Source organism: Rattus norvegicus, chromosome 6 (genome assembly GCF_021556685.1).
Source record: "Rattus norvegicus strain SHRSP/BbbUtx chromosome 6, alternate assembly SHRSP_T2T, whole genome shotgun sequence".
Taxonomy (NCBI): domain Eukaryota; kingdom Metazoa; phylum Chordata; class Mammalia; order Rodentia; family Muridae; genus Rattus; species Rattus norvegicus.
Genome location: NC_141539.1, coordinates 140,465,109 through 140,482,063, shown reverse-complemented (window position 1 = coordinate 140,482,063; position 16,955 = coordinate 140,465,109). Strand labels below are relative to the sequence as shown.

General features: G+C 41.2%; 1 long non-coding RNA gene and 1 pseudogene across 1 annotated transcript; one reads left to right on the top strand and one right to left on the bottom strand.

Moving 5' to 3' along the window:
* LOC148005519 (igE-binding protein pseudogene) lies at positions 1 to 1,500 on the bottom strand (annotated as a pseudogene).
* A 291-nt stretch (positions 1,501 to 1,791) lies between these two features.
* Positions 1,792 to 6,629, top strand: LOC148005518 (uncharacterized). Its single transcript, XR_015622620.1, has 2 exons — positions 1,792 to 2,844; positions 4,592 to 6,629. It is a non-coding gene; the product is annotated as an uncharacterized LOC148005518 (long non-coding RNA).
* Positions 6,630 to 16,955: the final 10,326 nt, after the last annotated feature.

Genomic DNA, 16,955 nt, shown 5'->3' with positions numbered 1-16,955 from the left:
TCAAGCCCAATGATAGCCTTTCCCACACTTACTACACAGTCCTGATGCTCTATTCTTTGTGAGGGCCTGACACTCCCTTTCCAGATGTCCTGGTTTGCCACAGTTATAGCAGACCCTGCGATCACCTGTACCTGAGCACTTTTGGCCCTGTAGGATAGCAGCCGCAAAGCCGGCATTAGTAAGCGGGCCTCCAAGTTCTTGGCAAACTCTCAGCCAGTCCTGTAATCCTTTGCTCTTCCTAGGTATAATAGCTGCTCTGCATTCCTGTGTGGCTTGCTCATAGACCAACTGTTCCACTAAAGGCATTGCCTGTTCAGGGTCTCCAAAGATCCTGCCTGCTGCCTCTGTCTTCCTAGCCACAAAGTCTGAGAACGGCTCCTGGGGGCCTTGTATAATTCTTGTTAAGTGTCCCCCAGACTCTCCCTTCTTGGAATGTGCCTTCCACACGTTAACAGCGGCAGCGGAGATTTGAGCGTATGCTCCCCAGTTATAGTTTGTTTGATTATTGGCATACTGCCCTTGTCCTGTTAGCAGATCAAGTGTCCAATCTCTCTGATCGCCTTCAGCAATGGCATTGACTTTGGCCTGTGCCTGAGAGGCGTCATACCACAAGGCTTTCCATCCCATATATTGTCCCATATTAGGGAGGACAGCCTTCACTGTTGTCTGCCAGTCTCCTGGAGTCATGGCCAGAGTGGCAAGCCTCTCGACTTGAGCAATAGTAAAATTGGCACTAACTCCGTAGTTATGGACCGACTTGGCAAGTTCCTTAATTTGAACGTATTCTACTGGTGCGTGAACACGGCCTCCATCAGCAGCCTCAAACACCAGAAATGCCTGCTGTATCTTTTTCTGTTCCTCTTTAGTGAGGAAGGAATCTGAGTGAAATCTCTCCATATAAGATGGAGGGGCGCTGGGGCTTATAGGCCGGGAAACCGCATGGTTTCCACCTCCCACTTTCTTCTGTTTGCCCAAGCTGTTAGCTCGTTGTTCATCTGGGTGGTATCCTTCTTCTTCATAGCGAGCTACCTCATCTTCTAAATCCTCTTCCTCAGAGGAGCTAAGCTCGTCTGTTTCTGAGCTATCAAGCTCTAAACCCTCTAACTCCTTTACCGGATAAAGGCTTCTCCTTTTCAAAGCTTTCTTCTCCTTTCTCTGTTTCTCTCCCAGGGCGTTCTTTCCCCAATCTCTCGCTCCCTCAGATCTGAAGTCTTTGGAAGGGTCTTTTTTCTTATATTTACCTTTTCTCTTTGAGCTCTTTAATATTTTATCCCGCTCTGTTTCTGACATGCTGTCTTTTAACTCCCCTAGCACTCTCTGTCCTGCTATTACAGTTGGGCAGCATTTCCCATCTTCTAGGCACGACCTCTGACGGTGCCTAGCAGCAGCCACAAAATCAAAAACCAAAAGAGAAAGAATGAAGGCTGCTAAAACAATAACAAAAGCTTCCGCCGCATCTTCTAGTGGGGGAGAGAAGTGAAAGAGGTCAAGACCAAACATATCTCTCAGAGCTTACCCTAAACACTGCAGTTCTGGATCCTCTCCATGGATGGAGGACACCCTCGGCACCTGGAGATGGTGTGGCATTTCTCCCGGGTTTCGGCACCAGATGTCCGGCGCTATCGTCTCGCCAGCAAGAACACGTGCGGACACACAGATCCTTCTGCAGCAAAACGTTTTTATTGTATCTTAAAGAGAGGGGCCTGTGGCGCCAGCATGGTGCGGCTTATATACACCCTAGCGCGGCGCATCCACACCTGATTGGTCGCTTACCCATGATCTCATAGGCACGCCCCGGAGGGGGCAAAGACCTGGCACGAAGACACTCTTGCACATGCGCACACAGTTAACTTCCTGAAAGGAAGTCCGCTGGCGCGGCGGAGGCCAGCGCCATCTTGTGGTGGTGAATGTTATTGCGGCTCTCCACAAATCAGTGTTCCTGTAGTGGTATCCAGAGAGCCCTCTAAGTTACTCTTCACTGACTCATTTACCTGAGGATTTCAGGATGGCAGAAAAGCAGAGGTAAACTCACAGGATGGACAGACTTCCTTCTACTCTTACTACTAATCATGTAAACCTAAGCAGGTGAATGGTGCACCAACAGAATTGTGAAAGCCCAGTTATGCAGAGATCTGTCAGAGTACTAGTAAAGAACCGCCTTCCTCTTCCCATTGCAACCCCCAAAAGAACAAAAATTAATCACTTTCACCTGCGGTAGGAGGAAAAAGAGCTTGTTAAGTCTGTGGAGAGACACCGAGAACCCCCTGTCCTAAAATCCACTCCTGGAGTCCCTAAGATCAGAAAAGATACCCTGGGCACTGACCCTCTCCTCCAGCTGCTGGTAAGCACCTGATTGTGAGGAGCTGTCCGAGGAGCTGTCCTCACAGAGATGTGAGGAGCTGTCCGAGGAGCTGTCCTCACATATGTGAGGAGCTGTCCTCACAAACTCCATTACAAGATGGCACCGGCATCCGGCAGAACGCACCTAGTAAAAAGGGCAATACGCAGGCGCCTGGTAACGTCCCTACTCAAAGGGACACGTACGTTTTGGTACGTCATCTGGCATAATTGGCAGCGACCAGTCAGAGAGTGACACGTCCTAGGCGAGGATAGTTTCCTATATAAGGGACGGTTATTCCTCACTCTCCGTCTCCGCATTGTAAGCTTATGCTCTCCCTCTCAAGACGCATTAAAGCTTTTCTGCAGTAGGATCCTGTGTGTGCCGCGTCGTTCCTGCTGGCGAGACGAAGCGCGGGACATCTGGTGCCAAAAACCCGGGAAAGACCTCACCATCGTCAGCACCTTCGGAGATCCCTTGGCGACAAGGAGGATTCAGAACTGCAGGTAGATACGTTCGGAGAGGCAGCCCTCTCTTGGACTTTGGTCTGGGGTTGTCACCGCCTTGGGAAGGATTTGTTGAGGCTATAGTATTTGTCCTGGGAGCCACACTATTCTTTATGTTCTGTTTTCACCGTTTTCGCTGTTAAAAGGACGATCACAGCAGCTGAAGGCGCGTCTCAGTCTCTCGTATATAAGTGAGCTTCGCGCAGCTCCCTTTTACCTTCGATTTTGACTGTTGAGGAACAAGGACGCGATAAGACCGACGTAGATAAGCGGCACCGTCCGGGGAGGCGCGTGTAAGACTCCCGTACATAAGAGAGCAGCGTGTCTGTCTCTACCCTTTCACCTCACGCCTTGTCAGACGGACGTAGATAAGCCGCCGGCGTTCCTGGCCCATCATGGGATCCTCACAGTCTGTGGTCACAGCCTTGGAAACAGTGTTAAAGCAGAGGGACATCAAAATTGGAGGAGGAACACTTAAAAACTTTGTGAAGGAGGTGGAGAGGGTGGCGCCTTGGTTTGCCTGTTCAGGCTCGTTTACGATTGCCTCATGGAACAAACTTGGAAAAGACCTTGACAGAAAATTGGCGGAAGAGGATCTGCGCCTAGGGACAAAAGCTATATGGAAGCTGGTTAAGAATTGTTTAAAGGATGAAACGTGTAAGGCAGCAGTAGTAGAAGGACAGGCCACTCTCGAGGTAGTCCGGGAAAGTCTGTCAGAAACCGAACGTAGTGAGAGGTTGGGCGCGCGCAAGAAAAAAAGACGTCCTAAGAAAGAAAAGGTGCCCTCCCGGTAAGTCCAAAGACAAGGGAGCGTTGAAATTTTCAGATTCCAGCACTTCCTCCTCTACACATAAACCAGGAGGGGGAGCCAGCCTATACCCTGTGAAAGAGCTAGAAGCGCTGAACCTCGACAGTTCTGAAAGCTCTGAAAATAAAACCTTAGACTCAGAGGAGGAGGCTGAGCTAGTGCTGTTAGTATAGCTGTGGCCCTGGCCTCTCCTTTAGAGGCCGCTAAAGCCTTTCTTGGCAATTTCCATGTCACCTCAGAAACTTTACGCCGCCTCTTCTCTATAACTAGAAAAGAGGCACGTGATATAGTCACCCAATGCCAACAGTGCTGCCAGTTCCTCCCAGTTCCTCACATCGGGGTCAACCGAGAGGAATACAGCCATTGCAAATCTGGCAAATGGATGTTACTCATAATTCTACTTTTGGAAAATTTCAGTATGTGCATGTATCTATAGACACATGTTCTGGCATTCTACATGCCACCCCACTTACAGGAGAAAAAACAACACATGTCATTCAGCACTGCCTTGAAGCATGGAGTGCTTGGGGAAAGCCAAAATGTGTAAAAACTGACAATGGCCCCGCCTACACATCTCAAAAATTCCGTCAGTTTTGTGCTCAGATGCAGGTTACCCACCTGACGGGCCTGCCCTACGACCCTCAAGGACAGGGAATCATAGAGCGTGCTCATCGGACGCTCAAATCATATTTAATAAAACAAAGAAGGGGAATTATGATAGAACTCCCCCCAACACCCCGAGTGGCCACTGCTCTGGCCCTTTTTACCTTAAATTTTTTAAATCTTGATGAAGCTGGACAAACAGCGGCTGAGAGACATTGCTCAGAGCCCAAGAGGACAAAAGAATTAGTCAAATGGAAGGATGTATTAACAAATGAATGGAAAGGCCGGGATCCTGTTTTAATAAGATCCAGGGGAGCTGTCTGTGTTTTTCCACAGGACAATGAAAATCCCATATGGATCCCAGGACGACTTACTAGGAGCATCACAGCAAGTGATCAAGAAGGGACTGGGACTCCTGCACCTCCTCACTCTTCTTCCATGGAGGCCAGCAACGGTGCAGGGCGAGCTACGATGGGGAATAATGTCAACCTTTCCACTCCCGATGCCGGTGATGTACCACTAACAGGGATTTAGGGTTGGCCTATTTACCTAAGGATCCACAGGTTGAACGACTAAAAGAAAATAGGACTATTCCCCTTAAGGGCAGCCTTTGTTTTGGCATGTTCAACAGAACATCTTTTGATCTCCCTTGCATTATGTTATATAATCAATCTTCTGCTTGGTTAAGGGAGGCCACATGGGGAACTGGTGAGGAGGACATTGTGGCTAACGCCACAGTTCTCTATGGTGGTGGCCTTACATTGGGTTAATGGTAGCTGCACTGATCTTACGCCCATAGCGATGCTACTTGGAGGAAAGGGCGAAAAGGGACGGTTGTCATTTTCCTGGACGGGGAACATCAAACCTGCTGCCTCTGTCTGGACAGCTACTCATATAAAATATCGCAGTAGTTACCCGCATGCCTCGCTTTATCCCGATCCCTGTTGATGCCCCGGGGACAATGACCTTATTTAGAGGAAAAAGAGATTTTGGTACTTCTGCAATTATTGCTGGCATTATTGCTACGACAGCAGTCGCTCCCTCGGTTACTGCCTCGGCATTGGCCTTGTCAAATTCAGTACAGACAACCCAAACTATCAACGATTTATCGGCCACCATCTCTGTGGCTCGGGACAGACAGGTCTCAGCCAATACTCAGACATAGGGAGGCCTTATGCTTGTCAACCAACGTATAGATCTGGTCTGAGAGCAATTAGACATTCTATGGCAACTGGCCCAGCTTGGCTGTGAGCAAAAACTCCCAGGCCTTTGTGTCACCTCCATATAATATGACAAATTTACCTGAGCTGCTAATCTGTCTAAGAGTCTTTCACAGCATCTGTTACAGAATTGGACCTCGGAGTTTGAACAGACACTTCAGGAGCTGAGAGCGACCATCATTCAAGTAAATTCTACCCGACTGGACCTGTCTTTGACGGAGGGATTGTCGTCCTGGATCACCTCAGCAGTCTCTTATTTCAAGGAATGGGTGGGAGTGGGACTTTTTGGAGTGATCCTCTGCTGTGGATTAGTGTTACTCCTCTGGTTGCTTTGCAAATTGAGATCTCAAACAAGAAAGGACAAAGTAGTGATCGCCCAGGTGCTTGTAGCCCTTGAACAAGGAGCGTCAGCCGATATCTGGTTGACCATGCTCAAGCAACAGGTCGCCGGCTGGACAGCTCTTGCACTCCTAGAACCTCGGTTCATTGCACAGGATTAGAGTGTCCGGCTTGAGCAGCCCATGAGGGGTGACGAGCTTAGCATCGCACAGGGAAGTTCTACCAAATATGCTCCCTGGAAGGCATGTCATATTACATGAGGGTTTCTGCCCCAGTTTTCCCTCCCTCGAAAAATGGCAGTGCGACGGGTCGGGAGTGCCCTGGGTCCCAACAACAGCCTAAGGGTATCTCTCTTGTACAGGTTCGCCAACTTCGTACGAGGATATGACCTCTGTCTTCACCCTCCTATATCTGGGTGTCCTGTTTGCTTAAAAAAAAAAAAACAGAAAGGGGGGAGATGTGAGGAGCTGTCCGAGGAGCTGTCCTCACAGAGATGTGAGGAGCTGTCCGAGGAGCTGTCCTCACATATGTGAGGAGCTGTCCTCACAAACTCCATTACAAGATGGCACCGGCATCCGGCAGAACGCACCTAGTAAAAAGGGCAATACGCAGGCGCCTGGTAACGTCCCTACTCAAAGGGACAAGTACGTTTTGGTACGTCATCTGGCATAATTGGCAGCGACCAGTCAGAGAGTGACACGTCCTAGGCGAGGATAGTTTCCTATATAAGGGACGGTTATTCCTCACTCTCCGTCTCCGCATTGTAAGCTTATGCTCTCCCTCTCAAGACGCATTAAAGCTTTTCTGTAGTAGGATCCTGTGTGTGCCGCGTCGTTCCTGCTGGCGAGACGAAGCGCGGGACACCTGATGAAGGAAGAAAACACTCTCCTCCCAAGTCTCCTAAGTGATAGCCAGATTAGGAGGAATCCAGAATATCTGTATTCAATGTGAAGGAAGCTTTCACACTCAGTACAGAATGAGTTACTGGTTAAAAGTTTGCAGTCCCATAAGGCGCATGTGGGAGCATGCAAGTGACTTCCTTCTGTGAGTCGGATTTTTCCCCTCTCAAAAAATAATCTAATTTTCCAGAATTTAATTATGTAATAAAAACCTTATTTTTGTTTTAGGTTGGTGTTTAACTGGAGGTGATTCAGAAGTCTGATGTTTTCAGGATAGAAAAGGTTTTCATACTAACAAATGGATTATTATTTTTTATTAAGACTCCACATGGCTCTGAATTCAAGCTATAATGAGTTTTTCTAAATTTAGGGAACCCTACTACTTTTTCCTTAAATAGCTGGTCTGCAAGTGCACATTAGTAGGGTATCCCAGCAAATGGATGGGGGCTGATGGCACTGGCAGGTGCAGTCATGGCCTCACAGAGCAAAGGACTCAAAATGTCAGGTCACTGACATACAGGCATAAGAGCTGTGTTTTCATCAAACCATTAGCTAACAGGTAACTATAGCTTTAAAACAAGATACATGTGTATATACAGTTCTGTTATGATCTAGTGGACAGAATGAACCTGCAAAGAGCACCCTAGAAATACCTGAAACCTTTGATTTTGCTGTCTGGTGAGCAAGTAACCAGCTTCTTCCTCCAGTTCCAAGGGACTTCTCTGTAAAATAAATTCAAAGCACATTGTGAGAAGAACATAGATGAAATTAGAAACTGCTGTCCATAGACCACGAAGTTGTACCATGCCATGTGTCCCTGTAAATGGGCTACCTGTCTCCCACCCTCCAGTGATTACACTGTCCATGTTCCCCACACACTCTCTCTGGAAAGTCAAGTCTTAACCAGTTCTGTGTGGATGTGTTCCTGTACCTCTGCATTGACACATGGATTTAGAAGTAGATAGCCTTGAGAGAATGATGCTTGACCCCCACTCCCCTTTGTCCAGCAGTGGACAGAACCCTCGCTCTTTTACCTCCAAGAAAAAAAAAGTCTTGTTAATTCTTTCTAGAATCGCTGCAATTGTGAAGAACAAGTATACAGTCAGATTAGCAAGTTTATAATAAAATTACAGATAAATTATTTTGTTTTAAAATTCCTAGAATTTTTCTTTAAATATTCTAAGCAGCAGACCTTGAAATATCTCCTGCTATATGTAACCATACAGCTTATTTCATAAAATGCTATTTCACAAGACAGAAGGTTGTTTTGATTTCTTTTTTCTCTTTTTATTTTATGGAGAAAATGATTTCCCTCCAATATTTAAGGTCTGGAATGTTATGTAAACTTGAAAATGACTTTGCCTCAACTTTTGTGTAAGACAGCATTGAGCTCACAGAGACTTGCCCCTGGGTTGGTGGGAGTTGGTTGGTTATTCAGTTGCCATGTGGAACTCCTGGTGTTGGTTATGCTAAGAATGAATACTGTTGTACAAGAACTCCAGTAGTTTTTGTAACTTACCTACATATCTTCAAAATTGATCCTTTTTCAGGTTGTTTGAAAATTCTGTAAATGCAAATGCTTGCTCCTGTGTCAAATCTGTTCATTACGGAGTGTACTCTGCCTGTGCAGTGTGAATAATCAGAATATGTAAGAAGTGTACTCTAAGGAGAATCTGATGAAAATATTGATATATTATAAAAGGTGCTGATGACCTGGATGTGGATGAACTACATGTTGCTGGTTTGAGTATTATTTTAATTTGTTAAGGTTTTTCTTTTTCCCCTTATAGTGGTGTATTGAAATGACTTTGCCTCTTTGCTGCAAAGGGGAAATTGGAAACATTATTATAGCCCCTGGATGCATTCATACACTTAAAAATTATGTAAATACATACTAATCATATTTCATGTTCAAGGATTTAGAAGGAGAATATAGAGAGCACAGACTGGCAAGATCTTCAAATGAAAGTAAAAAACTGAAATGTGCTAATTAGAATTAAACTTTGTGGAATGATATTTTTCCTGCCAGAGGCAAAATGGCCAGATGCACATGACCATTTCCTCTAGAGCAACTGTCCTTCAGTTACATAGGAGTATACACAGTGCTGATGTTTCAAACATCTGTGAAAAGAACATAGGACACATTTCCTTGCAGATGTCAGATCACTGACAAAAGAAGAAGAAGAAGGGGGAGGAGGAGGACAAAGAGGAGGAAGAGGAGGAGGAGGAGAAGGAGAAGGAGGAGGAGAAGGAGAGGAAGAAGAGAGGAAGAGGAAGAGGAAGAGGAAGAGGAGGAAGAAGGCCTCTTGAAGTCACACTAGCTGATACTGACTATCTGGAAAGGCCAGCCTGAGGCCTGGGTCCTTCACACCACATCTTTGCTGGAAGAGGAGCCAAATAATGATCAGCATCCCTTATCCCCAAGGATGCTTTCAGAGATGATCTTTGATATTTAATGATATCAGTCTTTTCCTCAAGGCTGAGCATTGAAGCATGAAAGCTGTGTGGCCACACCAGCTGTAGGTGCTTGATGTCTGCTGGCTGGAAGACTAAGATCAGTGGCTGCAGCAAAGGGCAGGTTTGCAGATGAACAGGGTTGGGACACTGTAATTACTGCTTTGCCAGTGACAACCTGGTATCCAGAACTAAAGCCTTGCTCGGATGTGATTTTTATAGCACTCATTAGCAGGAAGCAAAGGTGATATGCCAAGTAGCTGTAAAATGTCAAAACAGTGACTTCCTGAACACTTTGTAATTCTCCACTCAGAAAAAAAACGAAAGTTATCAAAATAGGAAGCTGTTGATGGTGCATGAAGACTATTGCTATGTTACATAGAGCAAGTGTGATGTATTTTTTTATAATCTATTTTTGTGTACTCATTCCTTTCTGTATCTCAAGGTATAGAATCAGAGATTCCACAGTCATGAATGTAATTTTTAACTTGTAAAATTGTTTGATGATGCTTAATTATTAAAGGGAAATATAGACTACGAATCTGGCCCGACTTCACAAGATATATATTTGAAATGATTCCTTCTAGTAGTCAGTGTCATGATGATTCTGTGAATCCCTCCTCTCATTGCATCACTGGTTGCCACTAGTGGGTGGCAAAAGAGAAAAAGAGAAAAGAAAAAAAAAAGAAAAGAAAACATGTTGCTCTATAAGGGTTTCTGCAGTTCATACTGAAACTGGTCCAGTGTGTCACAGCAGGAGACTGATGGTGCATAATTGTATTGTGTCCCCCTTCAGTGAGCTGTAATTGTTAGTTTGTGTGCTTTATAGCCTGGCATATGGAAAGCAACAGACAATCAAAGATTCCTGGAGTGGTAACAGCAACAAGTCACAGAACAGGAGTATAAAATGGAAACTTTCCTGAGAGTATTTGTCTCAATTCTACTTTTCATTAAGACTGGAATCAAATTTACATCTAAACTACTAGTAAATTAAGTTTCCTTTGGTATCATTTTGTGAAAATATGCCTAATTTGAAGAAATGTAGGTTATGAAAAATAAATATTTAGGCACCGTTAAAAATAACATGATCCACAACAAAATAAATGAATAACCAAATAATAATGAGAGACACAAAAGGTCAAAATTTTAAGAAAGATATTAACAAAATAATATATATATATATAAGTTGAATACCAATTCTTTTTCAAAAATCAGCACTAAGCTACATACTTCAAACCAATTTCCCTAATTTAATGTCTGTGTTCAATATTCATAATCTTTGTTACTTATAAAAGCATCAACAGTGTATGTAGCTGAATGTTGGCTCTTTTATGAGTTCTTTTTCCTTTTCCTTCTCTGTCCCTCCTTTTTTGTACCCTTCAAATCCCATAACCCTAGATAGAATAGAAAAGGAATAGAGTTAAGAGGGAGCAATGATATATTTAGACTACTTCCCGCTAATTAGGGGTGTCAAGATACTTGAGGCACGTTTGATCTTCACCTGAAATTGATATAATTAGTTATTTCTTCTTTACCCACTAATCCTTAACAAACCACAAAGCAACAGCAACCAACCAAATAGCACCCACCAACAATGACTAACATGGACAAATCCCATCTCTCAGGGCTCTAGCAAGTATATAACCTCTGAGAAGTTACCAGAATTTCAAATGTCACACACATGCACAAAGTATGTGCATCTGGCAAAGCCATGCCTCTGCTACAGGACAAGGCAAATCATCATCATCTCCAGGGAGCGATCTAAAACAGCCCCATCTCCTACACCTGGAATTAAAACAAAAACATATTTTGATAATAAATCTCTGTTTTCAGATTTATAGACACAAAGCTGAAAGAGGTGTATCTGTGGTTAAAAACAGAAGGTAAGACATAGCATTATACCACAAATGCACAATAAATAATAAGTACTTTTTTAAAATTCTTTACCAGTTCTTAGTTTCATTTATTCAACTGTACTATACATTCATATGACCAATGATGTCAATTCACAGATTATAATGCAGAAGTGGGAAGTGCAAACAGGCCTCCCTCTGTTTATGAAAATCAGACCAGCCCTGATCTGGCAGCTCAGACAGAGGATGGAAGTCATGGATTCCCAGGTCTTCCAATTCAGTATATCACTGAACACAGACCATTCAGCATAGTGTTAGATCTGAACTGAGATTTCCTCCAAGCGTTTTATAGCATTTAATTAAACTATGATTGAGATTTACTTACCTGAATACTGTACACATCAATGTGCACAATGAAATCTCATTCCTGTCTGTTGTTTTCTTCCTTTCAAATTGAGGGTCTCTTTATCTTTCTTTTTCCTTTAATTTGCTTATTCTTTCAATTGACATACCAATTACTGCTCCCCTGGACAATCCACACTCAAACACACACATTCTCTCTTCCATGTTCCCTCCTCTTCTCTTCTGACAGGGTGGATCCCACCAAGGGGATCCTACCACAAAGACTCATCAAGTCTCTGCTAAGGTAAGTGGATCCTGTTGCACAGAGACCAGACAAGGGAACAGATTCTGTGACAGTCCCTGCTCAGGTTAATTGAGTTACAAGGTAGTTGAAGGAATCCCTAGGTATAAGAACAAAAGCTTATAAATAATTACAGTCTTTGTCACTATTCAGGAAAAGGGGCAAGCAGAGAAATGCCCTGGGTCACACAAGAATTACCATGCCGCAGGAGGAATTTAGATCAGCAGTTGGTGCTCACTTCATACCCAGGGAGAAACTTGAAGAACAGGAGTAGACAGAATCAGCAAGGGAGCTTCCGGTCTCCTTCAGGATATCCTCCTCTTACTGAACCTTATGTAGCAACATTAACAAGTGAAGCCCTCAAGAGACCATTAAAATGAGTTTTAATGTTTTTTCCTGAAATACCCAAACCAGATGTGACTAGAGATCACTATCTTTATACTCTTGAATTTAAGTTACTCTCCTGGAACTGTCACAGAAATAGAAATGCCACAACTACAGCACTATTTTGATACCAAAAATACATTAGCTCTCACAGTGTAATCAGTTCCTCAATTGAAGAAAAAAGAAGCAACATTTGTTGCTTTAAGTAGAAATGGGCAGATATTTCAACAAACTTAATCTTAAAACTTAACTCAAAACTACTATGGAAGTACTATATCCTCAGATCGAATATGGGGAGGTGAACTGTAACATGGCCTGAGATTCATGATGGAGACAGCTCTCTAAACTTTTCTGATCATTCACATGGTACCTTTCCTAACATTTAGGACATTAATGTGACACCTAAGTTTGTTAACTCAAATATACCCCACAAAAAGATGTTTAGATATAGATATATAGGTATTGAAGATATAGGTAGAGATAGATAGAAATATATAATATACATATAGATACACATATGTGTATAACATATATATATATATATATACATAAATATATATGAATGATAGAGACTTTCCAAGTTATTTTATTATTAGATAATATATTTACAATGTTAATTCTTCCATTACTCAGGATTAACTTCAAGAAGTGTAACTTCAAGAAGTGTAAAATGCTACACTAGTGGGCCATAATATAAAATTGATTTATATATTCATTGAATATAATTTCCCTTCATGTTAATCCTCTAAAATTAACAAATACGCTCATCGAAGCAGGTAGACAAAGGGTTATTATGGTTGTAAAATCAGTAATAATTTTCAAAATAAATGATATTCTTTTGGTATAATTGACAAATTTCCTTCATTTCGCATCTGGCATCGGTACTAGTAAGTGATATTTTCAAAGCTTTTACTCTAGAACTCCATATTAAGCAGGAAGTCATGGAAATAAACTCTTCTTCAACTCATGAAAAGAAAACCAGCCCTGATCTAGCAAAACTGGAACAAAATGCAAGTCTTGGATTTTCATGCCTGCCTATTCATAGATCAGTGTAGGACACTGGCCATTAAACCAAGGAGTTAGGGTTCAGCTTGAATTTCCTTGTTGATCCTTTAGAGAAGAATTAGAGATAATGAGTGCAGGAGAAGACATAAATTAAAGGGAATTTGGATGTATATCACAGTTACCCAACCAGAAGTCTATGTATTTGAACGTGTTCACTGTGAGGTTCAGCTGGTAAAGTTTGTATGTGTTTTAATGATGTCTGCAGGACACATGAGATATTTGTGAGTCTTCTCATCTATATCAAGCAGCTTTGACAGGCCCTGGATCAAGGAACTTAAGGAAGAGATTTTAATCAAAAACAAAAATTCAAGGGATAAAAATATTTTTAAAAATAAAAATAATTTCACGTGAGTTTTTATTTTTTATTAAAAATATACTGTGTAATGGGTATTTCCTCCATGACATCAACATATCCTTTCCTTGTCCCTATCATTCTTATTTCGTCATTTTTTTCAATTAAACAGTGAGAATTCCATTTTATTGCATATTTGCATACCCAATTCTTTCTAACAGTATAAAATATCAGGTTCACAGTGTGTGGGTCATACAATATCTGTGTTTCTATAAAGGTCTTAGTTTATGTAAGAAAAATGAATCCCTTATTCTTTACAGAAGATCACTTTTTGCTGTGTTGTATGTAGAGCATATTTAGTTATTCAATTTTTAATTGACAGGCACGTTTGACCCAGAAATTTAGTTCTTTTGGAAAATGCTGAATAAATAACAATTTGCATGCACATAATTCTGAGGCATGTTCACTTGCTGTCATTTGTGTAATATTTTGGTATGCAAACTTTCAGAATCGGATACTAGAATTCTCATGTATATGAAAGAAGATTACAAACTATCAAAAATGAGGTTTATTTTAATGTGCATTTACCACTGTACTCATTGGTACTACCACCAATCAATTTTGTCATCAAGACAAGTAAAGGTGTCTGGTTAAGATTCTATTCTAAAATTGAGAGATTAGGCTTTGATATTATATCTAAATGGTCTCCACATGTTGCAGGGAAAGTTTCTGAGTCAGAATTAGGATTTGAACTCCAGCATCCTGTTGACTGAACCATGTACACTCTACTTCCTTCTCCAGCTGGAATCTCCTTATGTAAGAAAGACTCAGCCTCTTGAATATGTAAACCATGTGAATCAATGATAATAAATACAGGAATATCCACACCAAACAACAGCATATTAGAAATGTTTGCTCTACAGTCACTGAATCACAAGGTCCTCATCATGAAATGTAGCTAGATCATCCTCTTCTAGATGGAACTAGCTACAGGTAAGGGGCACCCATGTCCTAAACTTGAGGGACCATACACTTGGTTGACAGTAGCACTCACTTTGCATTTCTTTCGAAAGGTGTCAACTCAGAAGTTCAGCTGCAGTAGTCTGGGACTGAGCTTGGGAGACCTGGGTCCTCAGTCAAGTTGTCTTGCAAGGCTTCTGGCTATACCTTTACAGATTACGTTACACATTTGGTGAAGCAGAGGCCTGGACAGGGCCTGGAATGGATTGGATGGATTTATTCTGAGGATGGTGATACTAAATTTGCTGAGAAGTGCAAAAACAAGGACACACGGAATACAGACACATCATCCAACACAGCGAATATGCAACTCAGCAGCCTGACGTCTGAGGACAGGGCAACATATTTTTGTGTTAGACACAATTTTGCAACCATACCCTTAGTTTGTCAGAAACCCCTTAGTAGCAAAATCTGACCTGGAACTGAAATGAAAGACAATGTTATCCTGAAGATTTACTCATAGCCATTCTGGGTATTAATGTGTCTGCCTCCTACTCACAGTTATATATGTTATTTTTCATCTTTCCAAAAGTACATCTCTGGTGTTATAATTAAATTAGTACCCGGTTACTCCGGCTAAGAGTTTATCTATCTTGTTGATCTTATCAAATATCAGGTTTTGTTATAGTTGATTCTTTGTGTAGTTCTTTTTGTTTCTGCTTGGTTGACTTCAGCCATGAGTTTGAATATTTACTGCCCTCTACTCCTCTGGCTTGTATTTGCTTCTTTTTTTTTTTCTAGAACTTTTAGGTGTGCTGTCAGGATGCTTGTGTATACTCTGCAGTTTCTCTTTGGACCACTCAGAACTATGAGATTTCCTCTGAGCACTGGTTTCACTGTGTCCCGTAAGTATGTTGTTCCTTCATTTTCATTTAATTCTAAAAAGTCTTTAAGTTCTTTATTTCTCCCCTTAACAAATTATGATTCAGTAGGACATTGTTCAACTTCCATGTCTATATAGGATTTCTGTCATTTTTGTTGTTATTAGAGACCAACCTTAGTCATTGGTGATGTGATAAGATGCATGCGATTATATCAAATTTCTTGTATCTGTTGAGCCCTGTTTTTCTGACAAATTATATGGTCAATTTTGGAAAAGGTATTATAAGGTGCCAGGAATATGGTGCTTTCTTTTGTTTTGGGATAAAATGTTCTATAAATAACTGGTAAATCCATTTCTTCATAACTTCTTTTAATTTCTCTGTATTTCTGTGTAGATTCTGTTTAAGTCATCTGTTCATTGCTGAGAATGGGATGTTGGATTCTCCACTATTACTGTGTGAGCTTTAGTAAGCTATATTTTATGAATGTAGTTGCCCTTGCATTTAGAGAAAAGTTAATCTGGATTGAGAGTTCATCCTGGTAGATTGTTCCATTGATCAACATGAAATGTACTTCCTTATCTTTTTAAAATAACTTTTGGTTGGAAGATTATTTTATTGGATAATAGAAAGCAACTCCAGCTTCTTTCTTGGGACCATTTGCTTGAAAAATTGTTTTCTAGCCTTTTATTCTGCAGTAGTGTCTATCTTTGTCACTGAGGTGTGTTTCCTGTATGCAGCAAAATGCTGAATCCTCTTTCAGTATCAACTCTTTTAGTGTATGTATTTTTATCGAGTAATTATGTCTATTGATTTTAAGAGATATTAGGGAATAGTGATTATTATTTCCTCTTATTTTTGTTGTTAGAGGTGGAATCATGTTTTTGTGGTTCTCTTCTTTTCAGTTTGTTACAAGAAGTTTTTTCTTGCTTTTACAAGGGTGTAGTTTCTCTCCTAGTGTTGGCACTTTCCATCTATTATCCTATGAATGATTGAATTTGTGGAAAAATACTGTGTAAATTTGGCTTTGTCCTGGAATATCTTTGTTTCTATATACATATATGTTAATTGAGAAATTTGCTGCATATATTAATCTAGGTTGCCATTTTTGTTCTCTTAGCTTCTGTATTACAACTTCCCAGGATCTTCTGGCTTTCATAGTCTCTGATGTGAAATCCAGTGTAATACTGATAGATCTGCCTTCATATGTTAGTTGACTTTTTTACCTTACTGTTTTCAATATTCTTTCCTTGTATTCTGTATTTTGTATTGTGAATATTATGTAAAGAGAGGAATTTCTTTTCTGGCCTGATCTATTTGGAATTTTATAAGATCGTTTTATCATTATGAACATCTCATTATTTAGATTTGGACAGTTTTCTTCTATAATTTTGTTGAAGATATTTACTGACTATTCAAGTTAGGCATCTTCACTCTATTCTATATCTGTTATCCTTAAGTTTGATCTTCTCACTGAGTCCTGGATTTCCTGGATATTTTGGGTTATAAGAGAGTATCCAAATTAACAAAATCAGAAAGGAAATGAGAGTCATAACGATATTCTGTGGAAATTCAAAAATCATCAGATGTTCCAACAAAAGCGTATATTCAACAATCTGGAAAATCTGGAATAAATGGACAATTTCCTAGATAGATATGAGGAAACTAAGTTAAAGCAGGATTAGATATGCCATTTAAGCAGTCCCAGAA